Below are 18,741 nucleotides of genomic sequence, written 5' to 3'. Positions count from 1 at the left end.
GGATTAAAGCATTTAATGTCAATGGCCATTCTAAGCTGAATGTGCCTGCTCTCGTTAGATCGCAGAAGTTACACAGCTTAACGCCTCGCTAGTACCAGTGTGGGAGACTGTCTGGGAATCTGTGGTGCGGTTGACTTTTTATTATGTCGTTTAGATTTTGTTTCACAATCGATTAAAAAGGACTATGGATTAAAGCATTTAATGTCAATGGCCATTCTAAGCTGAATGTGCCTGCTCTCGTCAGATCGCAGAAGTTACACAGCTTAAGGCCTCGCTAGTACCAGTGTGGGAGACTGTCTGGGAATCCGTGGTGCGGTTGACTTTTTATTATGTCGTTTAGATTTTGTTTCACAATCGATTAAAAAGGACTTTGGATTAAAGCATTCAATGTCAATGGCCATTCTAAGCTGAATGTGCCTGCTCTCGTCAGATTGCAGAAATTACACAGCTTAAGGCCTCGCTAGTACCAGTGTGGGAGACTGTCTGGGAATCCGTGGTGCGGTTGACTTTTTATTATGTCGTTTAGATTATGTTTCACAATAGATTAAATAGGACTATGGATTAAAGCATTTAACGTCAATGGCAATTCTAAGCTGAATGTGCCTGCTCTCGTCAGAACGCAGAAGTTACACAGCTTAAGGCCTCGCTAGTACCAGTGTGGGAGACAGTCTGGGAATCCGTGGTGCGGTTGACTTTTTATTATGTCGTTTAGATTTTGTTTCACAATAGATTAAATAGGACTATGGATTAAAGCATTAAACGTCAATGGCCATTCTAAGCTGAATGTGCCTGCTCTCGTCAGATCGCAGAAGTTACACAGCTTAAGGCCTCACCAGTACCAGTGTAGGAGACGGACTGGGAATCCGTGGTGCGGTTGACTTTTTATTATGTCGTTTAGATTTTGTTTCACAATTGATTAAAAAGGAGTATGGATTAAAGCATTTAACGTCAATGGCCATTCTAAGCTGAATGTGCCTGCTCTCGTCAGATCGTAGAAGTTACACAGCTTAAGGCCTTGCTAGTACCAGTGTGGGAGACTGTCTGGGAATACGTGGTGCGGTTGATTTTTTATTATGTCGTTTAGATTTTGTTTCACAATAGATTAAATAGGACTATGGATTAAAGCATTTAACGTCAATGGCCATTCTAAGCTGAATGTGCCTGCTCTCGTCAGATCGCAGAAGTTACACAGCTTAAGGCCTCACCAGTACCAGTGTGGGAGAAGGTCTGGGAATCCATGGTGCGGTTGAGTTTTTATTATGTCGTTTAGATTTTTATTCACAATTGATTAAAAAGGACTATGGATTAAAGCATTTAACGTCAATGGCCATTCTAAGCTGAATGTGCCTGCTCTCGTCAGAACGCAGAAGTTACACAGCTTAAGGCCTCGCTAGTACCAGTGTGGGAGAGTGTCTGGGAATCCGTGGTGCGGTTGAATTTTTATTATGTCGTTTAGATTTTGTTTCACAATCGATTAAAAAGGACTATGGATTAAAGCATTTAATGTCAATGGCCATTCTAAGCTGAATGTCCCTGCTCTCGTCAGATCGCAGAAGTTACACAGCTTAAGGCCTCGCTAGTACCAGTGTGGGAGACTGTCTGGGAATCCGTGGTGCGGTTGAATTTATATTATGTCGTTTAGATTTTGTTTCACAATAGATTAAATAGGACTATGGATTAAAGCATTTAACGTCAATGGCCATTCTAAGCTGAATGTGCCTGCTCTCGTCAGATCGCAGAAGTTACACAGCTTAAGGCCTCGCTAGTACCAGTGTGGGAGACTCTCTGGGAATCTGTGGTGCGGTTGACTTTTTATTATGTTGTTTAGATTTTGTTTCACAATAGATTAAATAGGACTATGGATTAAGGCTTTTAAAGTCAATGGCCATTCTAAGCTGAATGTGCCTGCTCTCGTCAGATCGCAGAAGTTACACAGCTTAAGGCCTCGCTAATACCAGTGTGGGAGACTGTCTGGGAATCCGTGGTGCGGTTGACTTTTTATTATGTCGTTTAGATTTTGTTTCACAATCGATTAAAAAGGACTATAGATTAAAGCATTTAATGTCAATGGCCATTCTAAGCTGAATGTGCCTGCTCTCGTTAGATCGCAGAAGTTACACAGCTTAACGCCTCGCTAGTACCAGTGTGGGAGACTGTCTGGGAATCCGTGGTGCGGTTGACTTTTTATTATGTCGTTTAGATTTTGTTTCACAATAGATTAAATAGGACTATGGATTAAAGCATTTTAAGGCAATGGCTATTCTAAGCTGAATGTGCCTGCTCTCGTCAGATCGCAGAAGTTACATAGCTTAGGGCCTCGCTAGTACCAGTGTGGGAGACTGTCTTGGAATCCGTGGTGCGGTTGAATTTTTATTATGTCGTTTAGATTTTGTTTCACAATAGATTAAATAGGACTATGGATTAAAGCATTTAACGTCAATGGCCATTCTAAGCTGAATGTGCCTGCTCTCGTCAGATTGCAGAAGTTACACAGCTTAAGGCCTCGCTAGTACCAGTGTGGGAGACTCTCTGGGAATCTGTGGTGCGGTTGACTTTTTATTATGTTGTTTAGATTTTGTTTCACAATCGATTAAAAAGGACTATGGATTAAAGCATTTAATGTCAATGGCCATTCTAAGCTGAATGTGCCTGCTCTCGTCAGATCGCAGAAGTTACTCAGCTTAAGGCCTCGCTAGTACCAGTGTGGGAGACTGTCTGGGAATCCGTGGAGCGGTTGACTTTTTTATTATGTCGTTTAGATTTTGTATCACAATCGATTAAAAAGGACTATGGATTAAAGCATTTAATGTCAATGGCCATTCTAAGCTGAATGTGCCTGCTCTCGTCAGATCGCAGAAGTTAGACAGCTTAAGGCCTCGCTAGTACCAGTGTGGGAGACTGTTTAGGAATCCGTGGTGCGTTTGACTTTTCATTATGTCGTTTAGATTTTGTTTCACAATCGATTAAAAAGGACTATGGATTAAAGCATTTAATGTCAATGGCCATTCTAAGCTGAATGTGCCTGCTCTTGTCAGATCGCAGAAGTTACACAGCTTAAGGCCTCGCTAGTACCAGTGTGGGAGACTGTCTGGGAATCCGTGGTGCGGTTGAATTTTTATTATGTCGTTTAGATTTTGTTTCACAATAGATTAAATAGGACTATGGATTAAAGCATTTAACGTCAATGGCCTTTCTAAGCTGAATGTGCCTGCTCTCGTCAGATCGCAGAAGTTACACAGTTTAAGGCCTCACCAGTACCAGTGTGGGAGACGGTCTGGGAATCCGTGGTGCGGTTGACTTTTTATTATGTCGTTTAGATTTTGATTCACAATTGATTAAAAAGGACTATGGATTAAAGAATTTAACGTCAATGGCCATTCTAAGCTGAATGTGCCTGCTCTCGTCAGAACGCAGAAGTTACACAGCTTAAGGCCTCGCTAGTACCAGTGTGGGAGAGTGTCTGGGAATCCGTGGTGCGGTTGAATTTTTATTATGTCGTTTAGATTTTGTTTCACAATCGATTAAAAAGGACTATGGATTAAAGCATTTAATGTCAATGGCCATTCTAAGCTGAATGTCCCTGCTCTCGTCAGATCGCAGAAGTTACACAGCTTAAGGCCTCGCTAGTACCAGTGTGGGAGACTATCTGGGAATCCGTGGTGCGGTTGAATTTTTATTATGTCGTTTAGATTTTGTTTCACAATAGATTAAATAGGACTATGGATTAAAGCATTTAAAGTCAATGGCTATTCTAAGCTGAATGTGCCTGCTCTCGTCAGATCGCAGAAGTTACACAGCTTAGGGCCTCGCTAGTACCAGTGTGGGAGACTGTCTGGGAATCCGTGGTGCGGTTGAATTTTTATTATGTCGTTTAGATTTTGTTTCACAATCGATTAAAAAGGACTATGGATTAAAGCATATAATGTCAATGGCCATTCTAAGCTGAATGTCCCTGCTCTCGTCAGATCGCAGAAGTTACTCAGCTTAAGGCCTCGCTAGTACCAGTGTGGGAGACTGTCTGGGAATCCGTGGAGCGGTTGACTTTTTTATTATGTCGTTTAGATTTTGTATCACAATCGATTAAAAAGGACTATGGATTAAAGCATTTAATGTCAATGGCCATTCTAAGCTGAATGTGCCTGCTCTCGTCAGATCGCAGAAGTTACACAGCTTAAGGCCTCGCTAGTACCAGTGTGGGAGACTGTCTAGGAATCCGTGGTGCGTTTGACTTTTTATTATGTCGTTTAGATTTTGTTTCACAATCGATTAAAAAGGACTATGGATTAAAGCATTTAATGTCAATGGCCATTCTAAGCTGAATGTGCCTGCTCTTGTCAGATCGCAGAAGTTACACAGCTTAAGGCCTCGCTAGTACCAGTGTGGGAGACTGTCTGGGAATCCGTGGTGCGGTTGAGTTTTTATTATGTCGTTTAGATTTTGTTTCACAATCGATTAAAAAGGACTATGGATTAAAGCATTTAATGTCAATGGCCATTCTAAGCTGAATGTCCCTGCTCTCGTCAGATAGCAGAAGTTACACAGCTTAAGGCCTCGCTAGTACCAGTGTGGGAGACTGTCTGGGAATCCGTGGTGCGGTTGACTTTTTATTATGTCGTTTAGATTTTGTTTCACAATCGATTAAAAAGGACTATGGATTAAAGCATTTAATGTCAATGGCCATTCTAAGCTGAATTCGCCTGCTCTCGTCAGATCGCAGAAGTTACACAGCTTAAGGCCTCGCTAGTACCAGTGTGGGAGACTGTCTGGGAATCCGTGGTGCGGTTGACTTTTTATTATGTCGTTTAGATTTTGTTTCACAATAGATTAAATAGGACTATGGATTAAAGCATTTAACGTCAATGGCCATTCTAAGCTGAATGTGCCTGCTCTCGTCAGATCGCAGAAGTTACACAGCTTAAGGCCTCGCTAGTACCAGTGTGGGAGACTGTCTGGGAATCCGTGGTGCGGTTGACTTTTTATTATGTCGTTTAGATTTTGTTTCACATTCGATTAAAAAGGACTATGGATTAAAGCATTTAAAGTCAATGGCCATTCTAAGCTGAATGTGCCTGCTCTCGTCAGATCGCAGAAGTTACACAGCTTAAGGCCTCGCTAGTACCAGTGTGGGAGACTCTCTGGGAATCTGTGGTGCGGTTGACTTTTTATTATGTTGTTTAGATTTTGTTTCACAATAGATTAAATAGGACTATGGATTAAGGCTTTTAAAGTCAATGGCCATTCTAAGCTGAATGTGCCTGCTCTCGTCAGATCGCAGAAGTTACACAGCTTAAGGCCTCGCTAGTACCAGTGTGGGAGACTGTCTGGGAATCCGTGGAGCGGTTGACTTTTTATTATGTCGTTTAGATTTTGTTTCACAATCGATTAAAAAGGACTATGGATTAAACCATTTAATGTCAATGGCCATTCTAAGCTGAATGTGCCTGCTCTCGTCAGATCGCAGAAGTTACACAGCTTAAGGCCTCGCTAGTACCAGTGTGGGAGACTGTCTGGGAATCCGTGGTGCGGTTGACTTTTTATTATGTCGTTTAGATTTTGTTTCACAATCGATTAAAAAGGACTATGGATTAAAGCATTTAATGTCAATGGCCATTCTAAGCTGAATGTCCCTGCTCTCGTCAGATCGCAGAAGTTACACAGCTTAAGGCCTCGCTAGTACCAGTGTGGGAGACTGTCTGGGAATCCGTGGTGCGGTTGACTTTTTATTATGTCGTTTAGATTTTGTTTCACAATCGATTAAAAAGGACTATGGATTAAAGCATTTAATGCAAATGGCCATTCTAAGCTGAATGTGCCTGCTCTCGTCAGATCGCAGAAGTTACACAGCTTAAGGCCTCGCTAGTACCAGTGTGGGAGACTGTCTGGGAATCCGTGGTGCGGTTGACTTTTTATTATGTCGTTTAGATTTTGTTTCACAATAGATTAAATAGGACTATGGATTAAAGCATTTAACGTCAATGGCCATTCTAAGCTGAATGTGCCTGCTCTCGTCAGATCGCAGAAGTTACACAGCTTAAGGCCTCGCTAGTACCAGTGTGGGAGACTGTCTGGGAATACGTGGTGCGGTTGACTTTTTATTATGTCGTTTAGATTTTGTTTCACAATCGATTAAAAAGGACTATGGATTAAAGCATTTAATGTCAATGGCCATTCTAAGCTGAATGTGCCTGCTCTCGTCAGATCGCAGAAGTTACACAGCTTAAGGCCTCGCTAGTACCAGTGTGGGAGACTGTCTGGGAATCCGTGGTGCGGTTGACTTTTTATTATGTCGTTTAGATTTTGTTTCACAATCGATTAAAAAGAACTATGGATTAAAGCATTTAATGTTAATGGCCATTCTAAGCTGAATGTGCCTGCTCTCGTTAGATTGCAGAAGTTACACAGCTTAACGCCTCGCTAGTACCAGTGTGGGAGACTGTTTGGGAATCCGTGGTGCGGTTGACTTTTTATTATGTCGTTTAGATTTTGTTTCACAATCGATTAAAAAGGACTATGGATTAAAGCATTTAATGTCAATGGCCATTCTAAGCTGAATGTGCCTGCTTTCGTTAGATCGCAGAAGTTACACAGCTTAACGCCTCGCTAGTACCAGTGTGGGAGACTGTCTGGGAATCCGTGGTGCGGTTGACTTTTTATTATGTCGTTTAGATTTTGTTTCACAATCGATTAAAAAGGACTATGGATTAAAGCATTTAATGTCAATGGCCATTCTAAGCTGAATGTGCCTGCTCTCGTCAGATCGCAGAAGTTACACAGCTTAAGGCCTCGCTAGTACCAGTGTGGGAGACTGTCTGGGAATCCGTGGTGCGGTTGACTTTTTATTATGTCGTTTAGATTTTGTTTCACAATCGATTAAAAAGAACTGTGGATTAAAGCATTTAATGTTAATGGCCATTCTAAGCTGAATGTGCCTGCTCTCGTTAGATCGCAGAAGTTACACAGCTTAACGCCTCGCTAGTACCAGTGTGGGAGACTGTTTGGGAATCCGTGGTGCGGTTGACTTTTTATTATGTCATTTAGATTTTGTTTCACAATCGATTAAAAAGGACTATGGATTAAAGCATTTAATGTCAATGGCCATTCTAAGCTGAATGTGCCTGCTCTCGTCAGATCGCAGAAGTTACACAGCTTAAGGCCTCGCTAGTACCAGTGTGGGAGACTGTCTGGGAATGCGTGGTGCGGTTGACTTTTTATTATGTCGTTTAGATTTTGTTTCACAATCGATTAAAAAGGACTATGGATTAAAGCATTTCATGTCAATGGCCATTCTAAGCTGAATGTGCCTGCTTTCGTTAGATCGCAGAAGTTACACAGCTTAACGCCTCGCTAGTACCAGTGTGGGAGACTGTCTGGGAATCCGTGGTGCGGTTGACTTTTTATTATGTCGTTTAGATTTTGTTTCACAATCGATTAAAAAGGACTATGGATTAAAGCATTTAATGTCAATGGCCATTCTAAGCTGAATGTGCCTGCTCTCGTCAGATCGCAGAAGTTACACAGCTTAAGGCCTCGCTAGTACCAGTGTGGGAGACTGTCTGGGAATCCGTGGTGCGGTTGACTTTTTATTATGTCGTTTAGATTTTGTTTCACAATCGATTAAAAAGGACTATGGATTAAAGCATTTAATGTCAATGGCCATTCTAAGCTGAATGTGCCTGCTCTCGTCAGATCGCAGAAGTTACACAGCTTAAGGCCTCGCTAGTACCAGTGTGGGAGACTGTCTGGGAATCCGTGGTGCGGTTGACTTTTTATTATGTCGTTTAGATTTTGTTTCACAATCGATTAAAAAGGACTATGGATTAAAGCATTCAATGTCTATGGCCATTCTAAGCTGAATGTGCCTGCTCTCGTCAGATTGCAGAAGTTACACAACTTAAGGCCTCGCTAGTACCAGTGTGGGAGACTGTCTGGGAATCCGTGGTGCGGTTGACTTTTTGTTATGTCGTTTAGATTTTGTTTCACAATAGATTAAATAGGACTATGGATTAAAGCATTTAACGTCAATGGCAATTCTAAGCTGAATGTTCCTGCTCTCGTCAGAACGCAGAAGTTACACAGCTTAAGGCCTCGCTAGTACCAGTGTGGGAGACAGTCTGGGAATCCATGGTGCGGTTGACTTTTTATTATGTTGTTTAGATTTTGTTTCACAATAGATTAAATAGGACTTTGGATTAAGGCTTTTAATGTCAATGGCCATTCTAAGCTGAATTTGCCTTCTCTCGTTAGATCGCAGAAGTTACACAGCTTAACGCTTCGCTAGTACCAGTGTGGGAGACTGTCTGGGAATCCGTGGTGCGGTTGACTTTTTATTATGTCGTTTAGATTTTGTTTCACAATAGATTAAATAGGACTATGGATTAAAGCATTTAACGTCAATGGCCATTCTAAGCTGAATGTGCCTGCTCTCGTCAGATCGCAGAAGTTACACAGCTTAAGGCCTCACCAGTACCAGTGTGGGAGACTGTCTGGGAATCCGTGGTGCGGTTGACTTTTTATTATGTTGTTTAGATTTTGTTTCACAATAGATTAAATAGGATTTTGGATTAAGGCTTTTAATGTCAATGGCCATTCTAAGCTGAATTTGCCTTCTCTCGTTAGATCGCAGAAGTTACACAGCTTAACGCTTCGCTAGTACCAGTGTGGGAGACTGTCTGGGAATCCGTGGTGCGGTTGACTTTTTATTATGTCGTTTAGATTTTGTTTCACAATAGATTAAATAGGACTATGGATTAAAGCATTTAACGTCAATGGCCATTCTAAGCTGAATGTGCCTGCTCTCGTCAGATCGCAGAAGTTACACAGCTTAAGGCCTCACCAGTACCAGTGTGGGAGACTGTCTGGGAATCCGTGGTGCGGTTGACTTTTTATTATGTCGTTTAGATTTTGTTTCACAATTGATTAAAAAGGACTATGGATTAAAGCATTTAATGTCAATGGCCATTCTAAGCTGAATGTGCCTCCTCTCGTCAGAACGCAGAAGTTACACAGCTTAAGGCCTCACCAGTACCAGTGTGGGAGAGTGTCTGGGAATCCGTGGTGCGGTTGCATTTTTATTATGTCGTTTAGATTTTGTTTCACAATCGATTAAAAAGGACTATGGATTAAAGCATTTAATGTCAATGGCCATTCTAAGCTGAATGTCCCTGCTCTCGTCAGATCGCAGAAGTTACACAGCTTAAGGCCTCGCTAGTACCAGTGTGGGAGACTGTCTGGGAATCCGTGGTGCGGTTGAATTTTTATTATGTCGTTTAGATTTTGTTTCACAATAGATTAAATAGGACTATGGATTAAAGCATTTAACGTCAATGGCCATTCTAAGCTGAATGTGCCTGCTCTCGTCAGATCGCAGAAGTTACACAGCTTAAGGCCTCGCTAGTACCAGTGTGGGAGACTGTCTGGGAATCCGTGGTGCGGTTGAATTTTTATTATGTCGTTTAGATTTTGTTTCACAATCGATTAAAAAGGACTATGGATTAAAGCATTTAATGTCAATGGCCATTCTAAGCTGAATGTCCCTGCTCTCGTCAGATCGCAGAAGTTACACAGCTTAAGGCCTCACCAGTACCAGTGTGGGAGACTGTCTGAGAATCCGTGGTGCGGTTGACTTTTTATTATGTCGTTTAGATTTTGTTTCACAATTGATTAAAAAGGACTATGGATTAAAGCATTTAATGTCAATGGCAATTCTAAGCTGAATGTGCCTGCTCTCGTCAGAACGCAGAAGTTACACAGCTTAAGGCCTCACTAGTACCAGTGTGGGAGACTGTCTGGGAATCCATGGTGCGGTTGAATTTTTATTATGTCGTTTAGATTTTGTTTCACAATCGATTAAAAAGGACTATAGATTAAAGCATTTAATGTCAATGGCCATTCTAAGCTGAATGTCCCTGCTCTCGTCAGATCGCAGAAGTTACACAGCTTAAGGCCTCGCTAGTACCAGTGTGGGAGACGGTCTGGGAATCCGTGGTGCGGTTGACATTTTATTATGTCGTTTAGATTTTGTTTCACAATCGATTAAAAAGGACTATGGATTAAAGCATTTAATGTCAATCGCCATTCTAAGCTGAATGTGCCTGCTCTCGTCAGATCGCAGAAGTTACTCAGCTTAAGGCCTCGCTAGTACCAGTGTGGGAGACTGTCTGGGAATCCGTGGAGCGGTTGACTTTTTATTATGTCGTTTAGATTTTGTTTCACAATCGATTAAAAAGGACTATGGATTAAAGCAGTTAATGTCAATGGCAATTCTAAGCTGAATGTGCCTGCTTTCGTCAGATCGCAGAAGTTACACAGCTTAAGGCCTCGCTAGTACCAGTGTGGGAGACTGTCTTGGAATCCGTGGTGCGGTTGACTTTTTATTATGTCGTTTAGATTTTGTTTCACAATCGATTAAAAAGGACTATGGATTAAAGCATTTAATGTCAATGGCCATTCTAAGCTGAATGTGCCTGCTCTCGTCAGATCGCAGAAGTTACGCAGCTTAAGGCCTCGCTAGTACCAGTGTGGGAGACTGTCTGGGAATCCGTGGTGCGGTTGACTTTTTATTATGTCGTTTAGATTTTGTTTCACAATCGATTAAAAAGGACTATGGATTAAAGCATTTAATGTCAATGGCCATTCTAAGCTGAATGTGCCTGCTCTCGTCAGATCGCAGAAGTTACACAGCTTAAGGCCTCGCTAGTACCAGTGTGGGAGACTGTCTGGGAATCCGTGGTGCGGTTGACTTTTTATTATGTCGTTTAGATTTTGTTTCACAATCGATTAAAAAGGACTATGGATTAAAGCATTTAATGTCAATGGCCATTCTAAGCTGAATGTGCCTGCTCTCGTTAGATCGCAGAAATTACACAGCTTAACGCCTCGCTAGTACCAGTGTGGGAGACTGTCTGGGAATCTGTGGTGCGGTTGACTTTTTATTATGTCGTTTAGATTTTGTTTCACAATCGATTAAAAAGGAATATGGATTAAAGCATTTAATGTCAATGGCCATTCTAAGCTGAATGTGCCTGCTCTCGTCAGATCGCAGAACTTACACAGCTTAAGGGCTCGCTAGTACCAGTGTGGGAGACTGTCTTGGAATCCGTGGTGCGGTTGACTTTTTATTATGTCGTTTAGATTTTGTTTCACAATCGATTAAAAAGGACTATGGATTAAAGCATTTAATGTCAATGGCCATTCTAAGCTGAATGTCCCTGCTCTCGTCAGATCGCAGAAGTTACACAGCTTAAGGCCTCGCTAGTACCAGTGTGGGAGACTGTCTGGGAATCCGTGGTGCGGTTGACTTTTTATTATGTTGTTTAGATTTTGTTTCACAATCGATTAAAAAGGACTATGGATTAAAGCATTTAACGTCAATGGCCATTCTAAGCTGAATGTGCCTGCTCTCGTCAGAACGCAGAAGTTACACAGCTTAAGACCTCGCTAGTACCAGTGTGGGAGACTGTCAGGGAATCCATGGTGCGGTTGAATTTTTATTATGTCGTTTAGATTTTGTTTCACAATTGATTAAAAAGGACTATGGATTAAAACATTTAACGTCAATGGCCATTCTAAGCTGCATGTGCCTGCTCTCGTCAGAACGCAGAAGTTACACAGCTTAAGGCCTCGCTAGTACCAGTGTGGGAGACTGTCTGGGAATCCGTGGTGCGGTTGACTTTTTATTATGTTGTTTAGATTTTGTTTCACAATCGATTAAAAAGGACTATGGATTAAAGCATTTAATGTCAATGGCCATTCTAAGCTGAATGTGCCTGCTCTCGTTAGATCGCAGAAGTTACACAGCTTAAGGCCTCGCTAGTACCAGTGTGGGAGACTGTCTGGGAATCCGTGGTGCGGTTGACTTTTTATTATGTCGTTTAGATTTTGTTTCACAATTGATTAAAAAGGACTATGGATTAAAGCATTTAACGTCAATGGCCATTCTAAGCTGAATGTGCCTGCTCTCGTCAGAACGAAGAAGTTACACCGCTTAAGGCCTCGCTAGTACCAGTGTGGGAGACTGTCTGGGAATCCATGGTGCGGTTGAATTTTTATTATGTCGTTTAGATTTTGTTTCACAATTGATTAAAAAGGACTATGGATTAAAGCATTTAACGTCAATGGCCATTCTAAGCTGCATGTGCCTGCTCTCGTCAGAACGCAGAAGTTACACAGCTTAAGGCCTCGCTAGTACCAGTGTGGGAGACTGTCTGGGAATCCGTGGTGCGGCTGACTTTTTATTATGTCGTTTAGATTTTGTTTCACAATCGATTAAAAAGGACTATGGATTAAAGCATTTAATGTCAATGGCCATTCTAAGCTGAATGTCCCTGCTCTCGTCAGATCGCAGAAGTTACACAGCTTAAGGCCTCGCTAGTACCAGTGTGGGAGACTGTCTGGGAATCCGTGGTGCGGTTGACTTTTTATTATGTTGTTTAGATTTTGTTTCACAATCGATTAAAAAGGACTATGGATTAAAGCATTTAATGTCAATGGCCATTCTAAGCTGAATGTGCCTGCTCTCGTTAGATCGCAGAAGTTACACAGCTTAAGGCCTCGCTAGTACCAGTGTGGGAGACTGTCTGGGAATCCGTGGTGCGGTTCACTTTTTATTATGTCGTTTAGATTTTGTTTCACAATTGATTAAAAAGGACTATGGATTAAAGCATTTAACGTCAATGGCCATTCTAAGCTGAATGTGCCTGCTCTCGTCAGAATGCAGAAGTTACACAGCTTAAGACCTCGCTAGTACCAGTGTGGGAGACTGTCAGGGAATCCATGGTGCGGTTGAATTTTTATTATGTCGTTTAGATTTTGTTTCACAATTGATTAAAAAGGACTATGGATTAAAACATTTAACGTCAATGGCCATTCTAAGCTGCATGTGCCTGCTCTCGTCAGAACGCAGAAGTTACACAGCTTAAGGCCTCGCTAGTACCAGTGTGGGAGACTGTCTGGGAATCCGTGGTGCGGTTGACTTTTTATTATGTTGTTTAGATTTTGTTTCACAATCGATTAAAAAGGACTATGGATTAAAGCATTTAATGTCAATGGCCATTCTAAGCTGAATGTGCCTGCTCTCGTTAGATCGCAGAAGTTACACAGCTTAAGGCCTCGCTAGTACCAGTGTGGGAGACTGTCTGGGAATCCGTGGTGCGGTTGACTTTTTATTATGTCGTTTAGATTTTGTTTCACAATTGATTAAAAAGGACTATGGATTAAAGCATTTAACGTCAATGGCCATTCTAAGCTGAATGTGCCTGCTCTCGTCAGAACGCAGAAGTTACACAGCTTAAGGCCTCGCTAGTACCAGTGTGGGAGACTGTCTGGGAATCCGTGGTGCGGTTGACTTTTTTTTATGTTGTTTAGATTTTGTTTCACAATAGATGAAATAGGACTATGGATTAAGGCTTTTAATGTCAATGGCCATTCTAAGCTGAATGTACCTTCTCTCGTCAGATCGCAGAAGTTACACAGCTTAAGGCCTCGCTAGTACTAGTGTGGGAGACTGTCTGGGAATCCGTGGTGCGGTTGACTTTTTATTATGTCGTTTAGATTTTGTTTCACAATCGATTAAAAAGGACTATGGATTAAAGCATTTAATGTCAATGGCCATTCTAAGCTGAATGTCCCTTCTCTCGTCAGATCGCAGAAGTTACACAGCTTAAGGCCTCGCTAGTACCAGTGTGGGAGACTGTCTGGGAATCCGTGGTGCGGTTGACTTTTTATTATGTCGTTTAGATTTTGTTTCACAATCGATTAAAAAGGACTATGGATTAAAGCATTTAATGTCAATGGCCATTCTAAGCTGAATGTGCCTGCTCTCGTCAGACCGCAGAAGTTACACAGCTTAAGGCCTCGCTAGTACCAGTGTGGGAGACTGTCTGGGAATCCGTGGTGCGGTTGAATTTTTATTATGTTGTTTAGATTTTGTTTCACAATAGATTAAATAGGACTATGGATTAAAGCATTTAACGTCAATGGCCATTCTAAGCTGAATGTGCCTGCTCTCGTCAGATCGCAGAAGTTACACAGCTTAAGGCCTCGTTAGTACCAGTGTGGGAGACTGTCTGGGAATCCGTGGTGCGGTTGAATATTTATTATGTCGTTTAGATTTTGTTTCACAATCGATTAAAAAGGACTATGGATTAAAGCATTTAATGTCAATGGCCATTCTAAGCTGAATGTCCCTGCTCTCGTCAGATCGCAGAAGTTGCACAGCTTAAGGCCTCGCTAGTACCAGTGTGGGAGACTGTCTGGGAATCCGTGGTGCGGTTGACTTTTTATTATGTCGTTTAGATTTTGTTTCACAATCGATTAAAAAGGACTATGGATTAAAGCATTTATTGTCAATGGCCATTCTAAGCTGAATGTGCCTACTCTCGTCAGATCGCAGAAGTTACACAGCTTAAGGCCTCGCTAGTACCAGTATTGGAGACTGTCTGGGAATCCGTGGTGCGGTTGACTTTTTATTATGTCGTTTAGATTTTGTTTCACAATCAATTAAAAAGGACTATGGATTAAAGCATTTAATGTCAATGGCCATTCTAAGCTGAATGTGCCTGCTCTCGTCAGATCGCAGAAGTTACACAGCTTAAGGCCTTGCTAGTACCAGTGTGGGAGACTGTCTGGGAATCCGTGGTGCGGTTGACTTTTTATTATGTCGTTTAGATTTTGTTTCACAATAGATTAAATAGGACTATGGATTAAAGCATTTAACGTCAATGGCCATTCTAAGCTGAATGTGCCTGCTCTCGTCAGAACACAGAAGTTACACAGCTTAAGGCCTCGCTAGTACCAGTGTTGGAGACTGTCTGGGAATCCGTGGTGCGGTAGAATTTTTATTATGTCGTTTAGATTTTGTTTCACAATCGATTAAAAAGGACTATGGATTAAGCATTTAATGTCAATGGCCATTCTAAGCTGAATGTCCCTGCTCTCGTCAGATCGCAGAAGTTACACAGCTTAAGGCCTCGCTAGTACCAGTGTGGGAGACTGTCTGGGAATCCGTGGTGCGGTTGACTTTTTATTATGTTGTTTAGATTTTGTTTCACAATAGATTAAATAGGACTATGGATTAAAGCATTTATTGTCAATGGCCATTCTAAGCTGAATGTGCCTGCTCTCGTCAGATCGCAGAAGTTACACAGCTTAAGGCCTCGCTAGTACCAGTGTGGGAGACTGTCTGGGAATCCGTGGTGCGGTTGACTTTTTATTATGTTGTTTAGATTTTGTTTCACAATAGATTAAATAGGACTATGGATTAAGGCTTTTAATGGCAATGGCCATTCTAAGCTGAATGTGCCTGCTCTCGTCAAATCGCAGAAGTTACACAGCTTAAGGCCTCGCTAGTACCAGTGTGTGAGACTGTCTGGGAATCCGTGGTGCGGTTGACTTTTTATTATGTTGTTTAGATTTTGTTTCACAATAGATTAAATAGGACTATGGATTAAGGCTTTTAATGGCAATGGCCATTCTAAGCTGAATGTGCCTGCTCTCGTCAGATCGCAGAAGTTACACAGCTTAAGGCCTCGTTAGTACCAGTGTGGGAGACTGTCTGGGAATCCGTGGTGCGGTCGACTTTTTATTATGTCGTTTAGATTTTGTTTCACAATCGATTAAAAAGGACTATGGATTAAAGCATTTAATGTCAATGGCCATTCTAAGCTGAATGTGCCTGCTCTCGTCAGATCGCAGAAGTTACACAGCTTAAGGCCTCGCTATTACTAGTGTGGGAGACTGTCTGGGAATCCGTGGTGCGGTTGACTTTTTATTATGTTGTTTAGATTTTGTTTCACAATAGATTAAATAGGACTATGGATTAAGGCTTTTAATGGCAATGGCCATTCTAAGCTGAATGTGCCTGCTCTCGTCAGATCGCAGAAGTTACACAGCTTAAGGCCTCGTTAGTACCAGTGTGGGAGACTGTCTGGGAATCCGTGGTGCGGTTGACTTTTTATTATGTCGTTTAGATTTTGTTTCACAATCGATTAAAAAGGACTATGGATTAAAGCATTTAATGTCGATGGCCATTCTAAGCTGAATGTGCCTGCTCTCGTTAGATCGCAGAAGTTACACAGCTTAAGGCCTCGCTAGTATCAGTGTGGGAGACTGTCTGGGAATCCGTGGTGCGGTTGACTTTTTATTATGTCGTTTAGATTTTGTTTCACAATCGATTAAAAAGGACTATGGATTAAAGCATTTAATGTCAATGGCCATTCTAAGCTGAATGTCCCTGCTCTCGTCAGATCGCAGAAGTTACACAGCTTAAGGCCTCGCTAGTACCAGTGTGGGAGACTGTCTGGGAATCCGTGGTGCGGTTGACTTTTTATTATGTCGTTTAGATTTTGTTTCACAATCGATTAAAAAGGACTATGGATTAAAGCATTTAATGTCAATGGCCATTCTAAGCTGAATGTGCCTGCTCTCGTCAGACCGCAGAAGTTACACAGCTTAAGGTCTCGCTAGTACCATTGTGGGAGACTGTCTGGGAATCTGTGGTGCGGTTGACTTTTTATTATGTCGTTTAGATTTTGTTTCACAATCGATTAAAAAGGACTATGGATTAAAGCATTTAATGTCTATGGCCATTCTAAGCTGAAAGTGCCTGCTCTCGTCAGATCGCAGAAGTTACACAGCTTAAGGCCTCGCTAGTACCAGTGTGGGAGACTGTCTGGGAATCCGTGGTGCGGTTGAATTTTTATTATGTCGTTTAGATTTTGTTTCACAATCGATTAAAAAGGACTATGGATTAAAGCATTTAATGTCAATGGCCATTCTAAGCTGAATGTCCCTGCTCTCGTCAGATCGCAGAAGTTACACAGCTTAAGGCCTCGCTAGTACCAGTGTGGGAGACTGTCTGGGAATCCGTGGTGCGGTTGACTTTTTTTTATGTTGTTTAGATTTTGTTTCACAATAGATTAAATAGGACTATGGATTAAAGCATTTAACGTCAATGGCCATTCTAAGCTGAATGTGCCTGCTCTCGTCAGATCGCAGAAGTTACACAGCTTAAGGCCTCGCTAGTACCAGTGTGGGAGACTGTCTGGGAATCCGTGGTGCGGTTGAATTTTTATTATGTCGTTTAGATTTTGTTTCACAATCGATTAAAAAGGACTATGGATTAAAGCATTTAATGTCAATGGCCATTCTAAGCTGAATGTCCCTGCTCTCGTCAGATCGCAGAAGTTACACAGCTTAAGGCCTCGCTAGTACCAGTGTGGGAGACTGTCTGGGAATCCGTGGTGCGGTTGACTTTTTATTATGTCGTTTAGATTTTGTTTCACAATCGATTAAAAAGGACTATGGATTAAAGCATTTATTGTCAATGGCCATTCTAAGCTGAATGTGCCTGCTCTCGTCAGATCGCAGAAGTTACACAGCTTAAGGCCTCGCTAGTACCAGTGTTGGAGACTGTCTGGGAATCCGTGGTGCGGTTGACTTTTTATTATGTCGTTTAGATTTTGTTTCACAATCAATTAAAAAGGACTATGGATTAAAGCATTTAATGTCAATGGCCATTCTAAGCTGAATGTGCCTGCTCTCGTCAGATCGCAGAAGTTACACAGCTTAAGGCCTTGCTAGTACCAGTGTGGGAGACTGTCTGGGAATCCGTGGTGCGGTTGACTTTTTATTATGTCGTTTAGATTTTGTTTCACAATAGATTAAATAGGACTATGGATTAAAGCATTTAACGTCAATGGCCATTCTAAGCTGAATGTGCCTGCTCTCGTCAGAACGCAGAAGTTACACAGCTTAAGGCCTCGCTAGTACCAGTGTGGGAGACTGTCTGGGCATCTGTGGTGCGGTTGACTTTTTATTATGTTGTTTAGATTTTGTTTCACAATCGATTAAAAAGGACTATGGATTAAGCATTTAATGTCAATCGCCATTCTAAGCTGAATGTCCCTGCTCTCGTCAGATCGCAGAAGTTACACAGCTTAAGGCCTCGCTAGTACCAGTGTGGGAGACTGTCTGGGAATCCGTGGTGCGGTTGACTTTTTATTATGTTGTTTAGATTTTGTTTCACAATAGATTAAATAGGACTATGGATTAAAGCATTTATTGTCAATGGCCATTCTAAGCTGAATGTGCCTGCTCTCGTCAGATCGCAGAAGTTACACAGCTTAAGGCCTCGTTAGTACCAGTGTGGGAGACTGTCTGGGAATCCGTGGTGCGGTTGACTTCTTATTATGTCGTTTAGATTTTGTTTCACAATCGATTAAACAGGACTATGGATTAAAGCATTTAATGTCAATGGCCATTCTAAGCTGAATGTGCCTGCTCTCGTTAGATCGCAGAAGTTACACAGCTTAACGCCTCGCTAGTACCAGTGTGGGAGACTGTCTGGGAATCCGTGGTGTGGTTGACTTTTTATTATGTCGTTTAGATTTTGTTTCACAATAGATTAAATAGGACTATGGATTAAAGCATTTAACGTCAATGGCCATTCTAAGCTGAATGTGCCTGCTCTCGTCAGATCGCAGAGGTTACACAGCTTAAGGCCTCGCTAGTACCAGTGTGGGAGACTGTCTGGGAATCCGTGGTGCGGTTGAACTTTTATTATGTAGTTTAGATTTTGTTTCACAATCGATTAAAAAGGACTATGGATTAAAGCATTTTATGTCAATGGCCATTCTAAGCTGAATGTCCCTGCTCTCGTCAGATCGCAGAAGTTACACAGCTTAAGGCCTCGCTAGTACCAGTGTGGGAGATTGTCTGGGAATCCGTGGTGCGGTTGACTTTTTA

The 18,741-nt window shown here is 41.8% G+C and overlaps 91 pseudogenes; all 91 read left to right on the top strand.

Moving 5' to 3' along the window:
• Positions 1-17: 17 nt before the first annotated feature.
• Positions 18-136, top strand: LOC142698770 (5S ribosomal RNA; annotated as a pseudogene).
• Positions 137-203: 67 nt separating this feature from the next.
• Positions 204-322, top strand: LOC142698674 (5S ribosomal RNA; annotated as a pseudogene).
• Positions 323-389: 67 nt separating this feature from the next.
• LOC142698481 (5S ribosomal RNA) lies at positions 390-508 on the top strand (annotated as a pseudogene).
• Positions 509-575: 67 nt separating this feature from the next.
• Positions 576-694, top strand: LOC142698545 (5S ribosomal RNA; annotated as a pseudogene).
• Positions 695-761: 67 nt separating this feature from the next.
• Positions 762-880, top strand: LOC142698689 (5S ribosomal RNA; annotated as a pseudogene).
• Positions 881-947: 67 nt separating this feature from the next.
• Positions 948-1,066, top strand: LOC142698651 (5S ribosomal RNA; annotated as a pseudogene).
• Positions 1,067-1,319: 253 nt separating this feature from the next.
• Positions 1,320-1,438, top strand: LOC142698750 (5S ribosomal RNA; annotated as a pseudogene).
• A 67-nt stretch (positions 1,439-1,505) lies between these two features.
• Positions 1,506-1,624, top strand: LOC142698571 (5S ribosomal RNA; annotated as a pseudogene).
• Positions 1,625-1,691: 67 nt separating this feature from the next.
• LOC142698423 (5S ribosomal RNA) lies at positions 1,692-1,810 on the top strand (annotated as a pseudogene).
• Positions 1,811-1,877: 67 nt separating this feature from the next.
• LOC142698519 (5S ribosomal RNA) lies at positions 1,878-1,996 on the top strand (annotated as a pseudogene).
• Positions 1,997-2,063: 67 nt separating this feature from the next.
• LOC142698695 (5S ribosomal RNA) lies at positions 2,064-2,182 on the top strand (annotated as a pseudogene).
• A 253-nt stretch (positions 2,183-2,435) lies between these two features.
• Positions 2,436-2,554, top strand: LOC142698586 (5S ribosomal RNA; annotated as a pseudogene).
• Positions 2,555-2,621: 67 nt separating this feature from the next.
• On the top strand, positions 2,622-2,740 carry LOC142698543 (5S ribosomal RNA; annotated as a pseudogene).
• Positions 2,741-2,808: 68 nt separating this feature from the next.
• On the top strand, positions 2,809-2,927 carry LOC142698637 (5S ribosomal RNA; annotated as a pseudogene).
• A 67-nt stretch (positions 2,928-2,994) lies between these two features.
• On the top strand, positions 2,995-3,113 carry LOC142698722 (5S ribosomal RNA; annotated as a pseudogene).
• A 67-nt stretch (positions 3,114-3,180) lies between these two features.
• Positions 3,181-3,299, top strand: LOC142698810 (5S ribosomal RNA; annotated as a pseudogene).
• A 67-nt stretch (positions 3,300-3,366) lies between these two features.
• LOC142698749 (5S ribosomal RNA) lies at positions 3,367-3,485 on the top strand (annotated as a pseudogene).
• Positions 3,486-3,552: 67 nt separating this feature from the next.
• LOC142698541 (5S ribosomal RNA) lies at positions 3,553-3,671 on the top strand (annotated as a pseudogene).
• Positions 3,672-3,738: 67 nt separating this feature from the next.
• On the top strand, positions 3,739-3,857 carry LOC142698647 (5S ribosomal RNA; annotated as a pseudogene).
• A 67-nt stretch (positions 3,858-3,924) lies between these two features.
• LOC142698616 (5S ribosomal RNA) lies at positions 3,925-4,043 on the top strand (annotated as a pseudogene).
• A 68-nt stretch (positions 4,044-4,111) lies between these two features.
• LOC142698603 (5S ribosomal RNA) lies at positions 4,112-4,230 on the top strand (annotated as a pseudogene).
• Positions 4,231-4,297: 67 nt separating this feature from the next.
• On the top strand, positions 4,298-4,416 carry LOC142698737 (5S ribosomal RNA; annotated as a pseudogene).
• A 67-nt stretch (positions 4,417-4,483) lies between these two features.
• On the top strand, positions 4,484-4,602 carry LOC142698604 (5S ribosomal RNA; annotated as a pseudogene).
• A 67-nt stretch (positions 4,603-4,669) lies between these two features.
• Positions 4,670-4,788, top strand: LOC142698372 (5S ribosomal RNA; annotated as a pseudogene).
• Positions 4,789-4,855: 67 nt separating this feature from the next.
• On the top strand, positions 4,856-4,974 carry LOC142698662 (5S ribosomal RNA; annotated as a pseudogene).
• A 67-nt stretch (positions 4,975-5,041) lies between these two features.
• On the top strand, positions 5,042-5,160 carry LOC142698422 (5S ribosomal RNA; annotated as a pseudogene).
• A 67-nt stretch (positions 5,161-5,227) lies between these two features.
• On the top strand, positions 5,228-5,346 carry LOC142698467 (5S ribosomal RNA; annotated as a pseudogene).
• Positions 5,347-5,413: 67 nt separating this feature from the next.
• Positions 5,414-5,532, top strand: LOC142698563 (5S ribosomal RNA; annotated as a pseudogene).
• A 67-nt stretch (positions 5,533-5,599) lies between these two features.
• On the top strand, positions 5,600-5,718 carry LOC142698397 (5S ribosomal RNA; annotated as a pseudogene).
• A 67-nt stretch (positions 5,719-5,785) lies between these two features.
• Positions 5,786-5,904, top strand: LOC142698636 (5S ribosomal RNA; annotated as a pseudogene).
• A 67-nt stretch (positions 5,905-5,971) lies between these two features.
• On the top strand, positions 5,972-6,090 carry LOC142698416 (5S ribosomal RNA; annotated as a pseudogene).
• A 67-nt stretch (positions 6,091-6,157) lies between these two features.
• LOC142698650 (5S ribosomal RNA) lies at positions 6,158-6,276 on the top strand (annotated as a pseudogene).
• A 253-nt stretch (positions 6,277-6,529) lies between these two features.
• Positions 6,530-6,648, top strand: LOC142698802 (5S ribosomal RNA; annotated as a pseudogene).
• Positions 6,649-6,715: 67 nt separating this feature from the next.
• On the top strand, positions 6,716-6,834 carry LOC142698551 (5S ribosomal RNA; annotated as a pseudogene).
• Positions 6,835-6,901: 67 nt separating this feature from the next.
• On the top strand, positions 6,902-7,020 carry LOC142698796 (5S ribosomal RNA; annotated as a pseudogene).
• A 67-nt stretch (positions 7,021-7,087) lies between these two features.
• On the top strand, positions 7,088-7,206 carry LOC142698378 (5S ribosomal RNA; annotated as a pseudogene).
• A 67-nt stretch (positions 7,207-7,273) lies between these two features.
• Positions 7,274-7,392, top strand: LOC142698800 (5S ribosomal RNA; annotated as a pseudogene).
• Positions 7,393-7,459: 67 nt separating this feature from the next.
• Positions 7,460-7,578, top strand: LOC142698638 (5S ribosomal RNA; annotated as a pseudogene).
• A 67-nt stretch (positions 7,579-7,645) lies between these two features.
• On the top strand, positions 7,646-7,764 carry LOC142698626 (5S ribosomal RNA; annotated as a pseudogene).
• A 67-nt stretch (positions 7,765-7,831) lies between these two features.
• Positions 7,832-7,950, top strand: LOC142698782 (5S ribosomal RNA; annotated as a pseudogene).
• A 67-nt stretch (positions 7,951-8,017) lies between these two features.
• LOC142698764 (5S ribosomal RNA) lies at positions 8,018-8,136 on the top strand (annotated as a pseudogene).
• Positions 8,137-8,389: 253 nt separating this feature from the next.
• Positions 8,390-8,508, top strand: LOC142698461 (5S ribosomal RNA; annotated as a pseudogene).
• A 253-nt stretch (positions 8,509-8,761) lies between these two features.
• Positions 8,762-8,880, top strand: LOC142698460 (5S ribosomal RNA; annotated as a pseudogene).
• Positions 8,881-9,133: 253 nt separating this feature from the next.
• Positions 9,134-9,252, top strand: LOC142698570 (5S ribosomal RNA; annotated as a pseudogene).
• A 67-nt stretch (positions 9,253-9,319) lies between these two features.
• Positions 9,320-9,438, top strand: LOC142698494 (5S ribosomal RNA; annotated as a pseudogene).
• A 67-nt stretch (positions 9,439-9,505) lies between these two features.
• LOC142698685 (5S ribosomal RNA) lies at positions 9,506-9,624 on the top strand (annotated as a pseudogene).
• A 67-nt stretch (positions 9,625-9,691) lies between these two features.
• LOC142698795 (5S ribosomal RNA) lies at positions 9,692-9,810 on the top strand (annotated as a pseudogene).
• Positions 9,811-9,877: 67 nt separating this feature from the next.
• LOC142698559 (5S ribosomal RNA) lies at positions 9,878-9,996 on the top strand (annotated as a pseudogene).
• A 67-nt stretch (positions 9,997-10,063) lies between these two features.
• On the top strand, positions 10,064-10,182 carry LOC142698426 (5S ribosomal RNA; annotated as a pseudogene).
• A 67-nt stretch (positions 10,183-10,249) lies between these two features.
• On the top strand, positions 10,250-10,368 carry LOC142698742 (5S ribosomal RNA; annotated as a pseudogene).
• Positions 10,369-10,435: 67 nt separating this feature from the next.
• Positions 10,436-10,554, top strand: LOC142698717 (5S ribosomal RNA; annotated as a pseudogene).
• Positions 10,555-10,621: 67 nt separating this feature from the next.
• Positions 10,622-10,740, top strand: LOC142698614 (5S ribosomal RNA; annotated as a pseudogene).
• A 67-nt stretch (positions 10,741-10,807) lies between these two features.
• On the top strand, positions 10,808-10,926 carry LOC142698759 (5S ribosomal RNA; annotated as a pseudogene).
• Positions 10,927-11,179: 253 nt separating this feature from the next.
• On the top strand, positions 11,180-11,298 carry LOC142698396 (5S ribosomal RNA; annotated as a pseudogene).
• A 67-nt stretch (positions 11,299-11,365) lies between these two features.
• Positions 11,366-11,484, top strand: LOC142698827 (5S ribosomal RNA; annotated as a pseudogene).
• A 67-nt stretch (positions 11,485-11,551) lies between these two features.
• Positions 11,552-11,670, top strand: LOC142698371 (5S ribosomal RNA; annotated as a pseudogene).
• A 67-nt stretch (positions 11,671-11,737) lies between these two features.
• On the top strand, positions 11,738-11,856 carry LOC142698384 (5S ribosomal RNA; annotated as a pseudogene).
• A 253-nt stretch (positions 11,857-12,109) lies between these two features.
• Positions 12,110-12,228, top strand: LOC142698528 (5S ribosomal RNA; annotated as a pseudogene).
• Positions 12,229-12,295: 67 nt separating this feature from the next.
• LOC142698395 (5S ribosomal RNA) lies at positions 12,296-12,414 on the top strand (annotated as a pseudogene).
• Positions 12,415-12,481: 67 nt separating this feature from the next.
• On the top strand, positions 12,482-12,600 carry LOC142698602 (5S ribosomal RNA; annotated as a pseudogene).
• Positions 12,601-12,853: 253 nt separating this feature from the next.
• LOC142698370 (5S ribosomal RNA) lies at positions 12,854-12,972 on the top strand (annotated as a pseudogene).
• A 67-nt stretch (positions 12,973-13,039) lies between these two features.
• Positions 13,040-13,158, top strand: LOC142698385 (5S ribosomal RNA; annotated as a pseudogene).
• A 67-nt stretch (positions 13,159-13,225) lies between these two features.
• Positions 13,226-13,344, top strand: LOC142698379 (5S ribosomal RNA; annotated as a pseudogene).
• Positions 13,345-13,411: 67 nt separating this feature from the next.
• On the top strand, positions 13,412-13,530 carry LOC142698526 (5S ribosomal RNA; annotated as a pseudogene).
• Positions 13,531-13,597: 67 nt separating this feature from the next.
• On the top strand, positions 13,598-13,716 carry LOC142698730 (5S ribosomal RNA; annotated as a pseudogene).
• Positions 13,717-13,783: 67 nt separating this feature from the next.
• On the top strand, positions 13,784-13,902 carry LOC142698573 (5S ribosomal RNA; annotated as a pseudogene).
• Positions 13,903-13,969: 67 nt separating this feature from the next.
• LOC142698456 (5S ribosomal RNA) lies at positions 13,970-14,088 on the top strand (annotated as a pseudogene).
• Positions 14,089-14,155: 67 nt separating this feature from the next.
• LOC142698634 (5S ribosomal RNA) lies at positions 14,156-14,274 on the top strand (annotated as a pseudogene).
• A 67-nt stretch (positions 14,275-14,341) lies between these two features.
• Positions 14,342-14,460, top strand: LOC142698673 (5S ribosomal RNA; annotated as a pseudogene).
• A 67-nt stretch (positions 14,461-14,527) lies between these two features.
• On the top strand, positions 14,528-14,646 carry LOC142698429 (5S ribosomal RNA; annotated as a pseudogene).
• Positions 14,647-14,713: 67 nt separating this feature from the next.
• Positions 14,714-14,832, top strand: LOC142698804 (5S ribosomal RNA; annotated as a pseudogene).
• A 66-nt stretch (positions 14,833-14,898) lies between these two features.
• Positions 14,899-15,017, top strand: LOC142698394 (5S ribosomal RNA; annotated as a pseudogene).
• Positions 15,018-15,084: 67 nt separating this feature from the next.
• LOC142698600 (5S ribosomal RNA) lies at positions 15,085-15,203 on the top strand (annotated as a pseudogene).
• Positions 15,204-15,456: 253 nt separating this feature from the next.
• Positions 15,457-15,575, top strand: LOC142698582 (5S ribosomal RNA; annotated as a pseudogene).
• Positions 15,576-15,642: 67 nt separating this feature from the next.
• Positions 15,643-15,761, top strand: LOC142698518 (5S ribosomal RNA; annotated as a pseudogene).
• A 67-nt stretch (positions 15,762-15,828) lies between these two features.
• On the top strand, positions 15,829-15,947 carry LOC142698448 (5S ribosomal RNA; annotated as a pseudogene).
• A 67-nt stretch (positions 15,948-16,014) lies between these two features.
• LOC142698607 (5S ribosomal RNA) lies at positions 16,015-16,133 on the top strand (annotated as a pseudogene).
• A 67-nt stretch (positions 16,134-16,200) lies between these two features.
• Positions 16,201-16,319, top strand: LOC142698393 (5S ribosomal RNA; annotated as a pseudogene).
• A 67-nt stretch (positions 16,320-16,386) lies between these two features.
• LOC142698675 (5S ribosomal RNA) lies at positions 16,387-16,505 on the top strand (annotated as a pseudogene).
• A 67-nt stretch (positions 16,506-16,572) lies between these two features.
• LOC142698569 (5S ribosomal RNA) lies at positions 16,573-16,691 on the top strand (annotated as a pseudogene).
• Positions 16,692-16,758: 67 nt separating this feature from the next.
• On the top strand, positions 16,759-16,877 carry LOC142698390 (5S ribosomal RNA; annotated as a pseudogene).
• A 67-nt stretch (positions 16,878-16,944) lies between these two features.
• On the top strand, positions 16,945-17,063 carry LOC142698493 (5S ribosomal RNA; annotated as a pseudogene).
• Positions 17,064-17,130: 67 nt separating this feature from the next.
• LOC142698389 (5S ribosomal RNA) lies at positions 17,131-17,249 on the top strand (annotated as a pseudogene).
• A 67-nt stretch (positions 17,250-17,316) lies between these two features.
• Positions 17,317-17,435, top strand: LOC142698443 (5S ribosomal RNA; annotated as a pseudogene).
• Positions 17,436-17,502: 67 nt separating this feature from the next.
• Positions 17,503-17,621, top strand: LOC142698427 (5S ribosomal RNA; annotated as a pseudogene).
• Positions 17,622-17,688: 67 nt separating this feature from the next.
• Positions 17,689-17,807, top strand: LOC142698574 (5S ribosomal RNA; annotated as a pseudogene).
• A 66-nt stretch (positions 17,808-17,873) lies between these two features.
• On the top strand, positions 17,874-17,992 carry LOC142698367 (5S ribosomal RNA; annotated as a pseudogene).
• A 67-nt stretch (positions 17,993-18,059) lies between these two features.
• LOC142698404 (5S ribosomal RNA) lies at positions 18,060-18,178 on the top strand (annotated as a pseudogene).
• A 67-nt stretch (positions 18,179-18,245) lies between these two features.
• LOC142698791 (5S ribosomal RNA) lies at positions 18,246-18,364 on the top strand (annotated as a pseudogene).
• Positions 18,365-18,431: 67 nt separating this feature from the next.
• LOC142698653 (5S ribosomal RNA) lies at positions 18,432-18,550 on the top strand (annotated as a pseudogene).
• A 67-nt stretch (positions 18,551-18,617) lies between these two features.
• LOC142698534 (5S ribosomal RNA) lies at positions 18,618-18,736 on the top strand (annotated as a pseudogene).
• Positions 18,737-18,741: the final 5 nt, after the last annotated feature.

The sequence above is a fragment of the Rhinoderma darwinii genome, unplaced genomic scaffold, assembly GCF_050947455.1.
Source record: "Rhinoderma darwinii isolate aRhiDar2 unplaced genomic scaffold, aRhiDar2.hap1 Scaffold_1030, whole genome shotgun sequence".
NCBI classification, from domain to species: Eukaryota; Metazoa; Chordata; class Amphibia; order Anura; family Rhinodermatidae; genus Rhinoderma; species Rhinoderma darwinii.
The sequence above is the reverse complement of the archived record's forward strand: the minus strand, read 5'-3'. Positions and strand labels throughout refer to the sequence as shown.